Below are 7,206 nucleotides of genomic sequence, written 5' to 3'. Positions count from 1 at the left end.
CCTAAGTTAACACTTAAGTCTAAGGTACCTATAGAGCTTCCTTAAATTTTCAAACATAGTTTAAAATCAATCGAAAGTATGCGTTCTTTGCAGAACATTAATAGGTTACCTACAGTTAAATTTATTAATAACTATATCAGTAATAAATATTAACGATCATCGTAATTTTCTTCAAATCACATATAATCAACAAAAAAAGAGATAACAGTGGATAGTTATATACTATTTCCCATATCTCGTGTGTATACCGAAAAGTACTCAGTTTTTATACTCATGTTATTCATGGTTCTATTTTTCTTTTGTTTACTCTGTACGTGCACGTTTTTTAGATTTTAAAAATATACCGCGCGTGTATCATTCGTAACTGTAAGTTCAAACAGAATTAAGGAATGAAGAGAGGGCACGCAAAAAAACATTTTTTATATCAGTGTTTGTGGGGTTTTTTTTTTTGGGGGGGGGGGGGGTCATTTGAATTTTCAATTTAGATTTATTTTAAAGATGTAGGGCATACCCTCAACATGTTTCACTTACAGGAACAAAATCGAAAAGTTTTAAGACCTACCAAGAGGTGGATTTCTTTCATACAAAGGGGAGAGGTGGACATAGAACTCCATTTTGTTGAAACAATAAGCTAATTACTTATGGAATCACTGTTACGGAAGTCAAAAGTCCCCACTGCTACATCTCATGGAATTCGAAGTTTATATAAGATATTTATGATACCTTACTCGTATCAATTTTTTTTTATATTTCGTTATATATTCAATGAGATATATTGCGGTTTCGAAAATATTGCTAAGTACGTTAAGATGTTGAGAATATACTTACTGTCATAATTTGTGTCAGTAAAGATTATAGTACTTTTGAAAAATGTCCTTGTTTGTATATGGATTCCTGGAAAAAATGTCTACCCCCCCCCTTTTTTTTTTGTTGTTGTAAAAGGGAAGTGATACAAATGTGAATTTCTCATAGATTTTTTCAAACCATAAGCAAATGTAAACAAAGGGTCTGGAAAGGGAGATGTTAGCGCATAATAAGCTGAACTATAATTAGTGAACATTTTATTGAAAAAAATGTTTTGTAAAATGATTTGCTTACAATGTTACCCTTAGTCTTGTGCTACGCCACTGAAACCTTGATCATCTTTTGTTAGAGTTTAAAACATATTGTTGTATCCAAAAAATATTACACCCATTAAAAGATGATTAAAGATTATTCATTTGGGTTACTGAAATATTTTTCTTCCAATGCTCATCCGTAAAAACATTAACCTTAAAAAGCGTTGTCTTATATGCGCCTATTGTTAATCATTTATATTATGTTTATACGAATGTGTTACATACCAATATCATTTAACCCCAGCTCTTTAAAATAAAAACATGCATTGATCAATAAATTTTAAAAATCATAACAAACTTTTACATGTGATGAGCTAGTATCATACGGTAATTAGAGAAAGGTTCCGATTTAAGTATTCCTTAGTTAAGTGAAGACTTAAGTAAGTTTATGCATACCGCTTAAGAATTTTACCTAACTAAGGAAATTCTTAGTGAAATCTAAGTTTAAGGAATACTTAAGTTAAGATGTTTTATGCATACGGCCCCTGGTATTTTTGTAACTTTTTCAGTAAGGAAGCATGATAAGGTAATAGCAAAAACGTCTTGAATCACATGAACTACAAATATTACAGGAGCCGCGTGAGTTGACATGGTAAAGCCCCAGTTTTATTCCGTTACAAAATGCTACGTTTCAACCACGTTTTGAATAAAAATGTCCCGTTATTATGAAAGCTAGGTTTTACTAGGTTTGTGATACGTTCTTATCACGTTTTGCTACGTTTTAGTACGTGTAGACCCACGTTTTCAACACGCATTGATACGTTTCGATACGTAGTAAGCACGTTTTGTAACGTTCCGCTAAGCTTAGACACGTATTTACTAGGTTTCTACTTCGTTTCAATTTTCTCTACGTTTGTTGTTGAATTTTCAAAACATACCGGACAGGTCCCGTTTTGAACAAAGGATCACTACGTTTCGATACGCTTCGTTATGTATATTCCCGTTTCGCTACGCTTAAAACGTAGTTAAGCGTCTCATGCTAATCATACATCACCGGCTTTCGAATTCAAACTATTATAAATTAACTCTGTCGATTGGACCTACTTTGATATGAAAAATGGAATTCGATTTTTGCTCCATAACATTTTTATTCGCTATGGATATTCCGTATGTCGCCAAATTATCGGAATTCCAATGTTGACTTTTTGTGCACCACTTAATATTTAACTGATTCTATATTGTTACGATTTACATTTATGACTTCAATCAGCGAAAACACATCGAAGCAATATCTGATACAAAAATGTAATATCATTTTTAGATATCTAAATGATATAATGGCTCTCAGTAATGACGAATTCAGATGTACATTCAAAAGATGTTAATATTTGTTGATTTTTTTTTAAATATAGCCAAAACTAACAATTTCTACTGCCATTTCCTGAATTTTTCTATCTATTTATTCTTTAACGGAAAGCTTTACAACTAGATTTACGATAATAGTTATCAAAGGTACCAGGATACTAATCTAGTACACCAGATGCGCGTTTCGTCTACATAAGACTCATCAGTGACGCTCATATCAAAATATTTATTAAGCCCAACAAGTAAAAAGTTGAAGAGCATTGAGGATCCAAAATTAGATGATTTTTTTATTTCCTCTTGTCAATTATTCAATTTTGGATGATGACGTTCCCGTGGCACCATCTTATGGTGTGTGTGTATCTCAACTTCGATAAAATATGTTTAAAATTGTAATTGCACTCGGTTTTCAATTTTTAGTGATGTATGCTTTCCTGATGAAGGTTAATCCAGAAAAACATTATTCGGAAGCAAACACTTTTTAAAGTGTTATTTCAGTTTTTATCTTTTTTCTGCAATTGCATGTCTGGTTTGTATATTTATTTTATAGATAAAGTTGAATGTTATTCCATTATGTCAATTTGGCACATGGTACTCTGATAATGTACACGCAGATAGTGGATAATGTAAGGCATTTTTAATATCAACAGCTTTTCAATGTCGACATTTGGTAGTCTAAATATTATTCAATACAAAATACTTAACATGTCTAATGATTAATATAAAGAGCATATTATTAAATCATTAGTTTGGTGAATAGTACGTTACCTTAAATTAATTGCGTCGGATATAAATCGACTGTATGCACGTGCACATAAACATGTATTAGACTATGATTCATTTTGAAAAATTCAAATACTAAAGCAAAGATGCATTTTGGTTGTTTTGTAGGATTTTTAAAGCAACTAAATTTTTAAACAGTTGCATACTTTCCGCAGATACTTTTAAACTCGCAATATGTTATCATATGACTTTTGTATAGATATGTATTGGCATAATGTCTATTGCTATCCGATGCAGTTCATAAAAGCCGAGAGCAAGAAAACTTGCCGACATTAACGCAATTAAAAGCAAAACCATAGCCAACGGTAATGTATAATACATTACTATTTTAAAGAAGTCACTTGGTGCTTAGTCTGATTGCATAGACAGAACACCTGTCTATCCTCTGAATAACGGTGCCTTACAACGATTTTATAGAGATATTTTTTTATTATTCCTGAATAAATTGTAACATACAGACCTTCGTTATGAATCTGATAGAACTACTCTCTTCTCACAACCAGCTTTATTCGAACAAGTCTAAATTAATGAACATTTAACTTTATATAGTTGTTAATGAATTTAAAACTTATTCAGATGATTATGGACCTCTGTTGTTAATTAGGTTTATCAGAAGTCGTACATATTTACAATTGTGCCACCTGGAATAAATGGATAAATTTACATGATATTATATCTAACATATCTATTCTGAACGTGATTATACATTAAAACAAAGGTTAAACGCATGAAATTTATAAGAATATAAGATGTATAATACGATTTTTTTTATACGTGCATTACAAGAAATTCGAACTGATTCATAGAAGACATAAATTATCGAAATGTGCATCTGGTGCAAAAGAATTGTTTCTGGTAATGTTATAGTAACATACTAGTAAATGCCTTCATGTTTGTAGTTATATTTTTAAAGCAAACATAAAGTTCTTTTAATCAATGTTAAGTACAAAATTCCAAGTTACAGGTTAGATTTAAGTTTACTATATAATGAATTATGAACTTTGTAAGTTACAATTTTTATACTTATACCGACTAATTTTTAAAAGGCTAGGTAGATGTGATAAATTGTTTTTTTATTGCAAAAGTGCTTTAATCTATTAACTTGAAAGCAGAGGGAAAACTAGCATGTAATACTTCCTTAACACCTCCTTTTTACTCTTCTATATTTTGTGTCCAGGTATTCTTTATTTGTTTCACATAAACTAGAGGCTCTAAATAGCCTGTGTCGCTCACCTTGGTCTATGTGCATATTAAGCAAAATATTTTGTAAAAATTAAAAATTTACAAAATTTATGTTTTATGAACATTTGAAAAAAATTGACAATAAAGGGCAATAACTCCTTAATCGGTCAATTGACCATTTTGCTCATGTTGACTTATATGTAGGTCTTACTTTGCTGTACATTTTTGCTGTTTACAGTGTATTTCTATCTATAATAATATTCAAGATAATACTAACCAGAGGCTCTCAAGAGCCTGTGTCGCTCACTTTGGTCCATGTGCATATTAAACAATGGACACAGATAAATTCATGACAAAATTGTGTTTTGGTGATGGTGATGTGTTTGTAGATCTTCCTTTACTGAACATTCTTCTTGCTACAATTATCTCTATCTATAATGAACTTGGCCCAGTAATTACAGTAGAAAATATTTTGTAAAATAACTCCTTAAGGGGTCAATTTGGTCATGTTTACTTATTTGTAGATTTTACTTTGCTAAACATTATTGCTGTTTACAGTGTATCTCTATCTATAATAAAATTACTAATTCGGGGGCAGCAACCCAACAACGTGTGTCCGATTTGTCTGAAAATTTCAGGGCAGATAGATCTTGACCTAACCAACAATTTTAACCCATTTCAGATTTGCTCTAAATGCTTTGGTTTCAGAGATATAAGCCAAAATCTACATTTTACCCCTATGTTCTATTTTTAGCCATCTTGGTTGGTTAGCTGGGTCATTGGACACGTTTTTAAACTAGATACCCCAATGATGATTGTTGCCAAATTTGGTTTAATTTGGCCCAGCAGTTTCAGAGGAGATTTTTGTAAAAGTTTGCGGATGACGACGGACGACAGACGCCAAGTGATGAGCTAAAAACCTGCAAAATTAAAAAAAATTACAAATTCAGAGGCTGCAACCCAACAATGGGTTGTCCGATTCATTTGAAAATTTCAAGGCAGATAGATTGTGATCTAATACACATTTTTATGCATGTCAGATTTGTTTTAAATGCTTTAGTTTCAGAGGTATGAGCCAAAAACTGCATTTTACCCTATGTACTCTGTTTAGCCATGTCAGCAATCTTGGTTTGTAAGCAGGGTTATCGGACACATTTTTTAAACTAAATACCCTAATGATCATGTGGAAAAGTTTGGTTAAATTTGTCTCAGTTGTTTCAAAGAAGATTTTCGTAAAAGATTACAAATATTTACGAAAAAATTGTAAAAAATTGTCTTTAAAGGGCAATAACTCCTTAAGAGGTCAACTGACCATTTTGTTCACTTGACTTTTTTGTAGATCTTACTTTGCTGAACATTATTGCTGTTTACAGTTTATCTCTATCTATAATAATATTCAAGATAACTAAAAACGGCAAAATTTCCTTGAAATTAACCATTCAGGGGCAGCAACCCAACAACAGGTTGTCCGATTTGTCTGACAATTTCAGAGCAGATAGATCTTATCCTGATGAAAATTTTTAACCCAATGTCAGATTTGCTCTGGTTTCAGAGATATAAACCAAAATCTACATTTTACCTCTATGTTCTATTTTTAGCCATGGTGGCCATCTTGGTTGGTTGGCCAGGTAACGGTCATTTTTTAAACTACATACCCCAATGATGATTGTGGCCAAGTTTGGTTTAATTTGGCCTAGTAGTTTCAGAGGAGAAGATTTTTGTAAAAGTTAACCACGCCGGACGCCAAGTGAGGAGACTAGAGGCTCTCAAGACCCTTTGTCGCTCAACTTGGTCTATGTGCATATTAAACAATGGACACAGATAAATCCATGACAAAATTGTGCTTTGGTGATCATGATGTGTTTGTAGATCTTACTTTACTGAACATTCTTCTTGCTACAATTATCTCTATCTATAATGAACTTGGCCCAGTAATTAAAGTGAAAAATATATTCTAAAAATTTACAAAAATTTATGAAAATTGTTAAAAAATGACTATAAAGGGCAATAACTCCTTAAGGGGTAAACTGACAATTTTGGTCATGTTGACTTATTTGTAGATCTTACTTTGCTGAACATTATTGCTGTTTACAGTTTATCTCTATCTATTATAATATTCAAGATAATAACCAAAAACTGCAAAATTTCCTTAAAATTACTAATTCAGGGGCAGCAACCCAACAACGAGTTGTCCAATTTGTCTGAAAATTTCAGGGCAGATAGTTCTTGACTTAATTGATTATTTTATCTGTGTCAGATTTGCTCTAAATGCTTTGGTTTTAGAGTTATGAGACAAAATCTACATTTTACCCCTATGTTCTATTTTTAGCCATGGTGGCCATCTTGGTTGGTTGGCAGGGTCACGCCACATATTTTTAAAAAAAGATACCCCAATGATGATTGTGGCCAAGTTTGGATTAATTTGGCCCAGTAGTTTCAGAGGAGAAAATTTTTGTAAAAGTTAACGACGATGGATGCAAAGTTCACTTGGCCCTTAAAATGATGTCAATATTCAACTTAAAAGTGTTCTTCTTTTCAAAAACAAAAGTGACTTCGTTAATTGAGTGTTTGTAGCAGGAACAGTAGCTATATAATCTTGCATGGGACTAAACAGAGAAAATAAACATCACTCTTTCAATAGTTAGTGGTTTGGATTTATTCAGAGGATGGCAAACATGTAATAATGAGTTTAACATTTAGCAAAATTCCTTTGATTTTTTTACTTGTATGTATTTTCTGTTAATTTAAAATAGTGATTAAATTTCTTAATAGAATAAAGAAATATATAAGGAAACAGTCGTTTGTCATGTGGATGTATCAA

The sequence above is a fragment of the Mytilus edulis genome, chromosome 6, assembly GCF_963676685.1.
Source record: "Mytilus edulis chromosome 6, xbMytEdul2.2, whole genome shotgun sequence".
NCBI classification, from domain to species: Eukaryota; Metazoa; Mollusca; class Bivalvia; order Mytilida; family Mytilidae; genus Mytilus; species Mytilus edulis.
The sequence above is the reverse complement of the archived record's forward strand: the minus strand, read 5'-3'. Positions refer to the sequence as shown.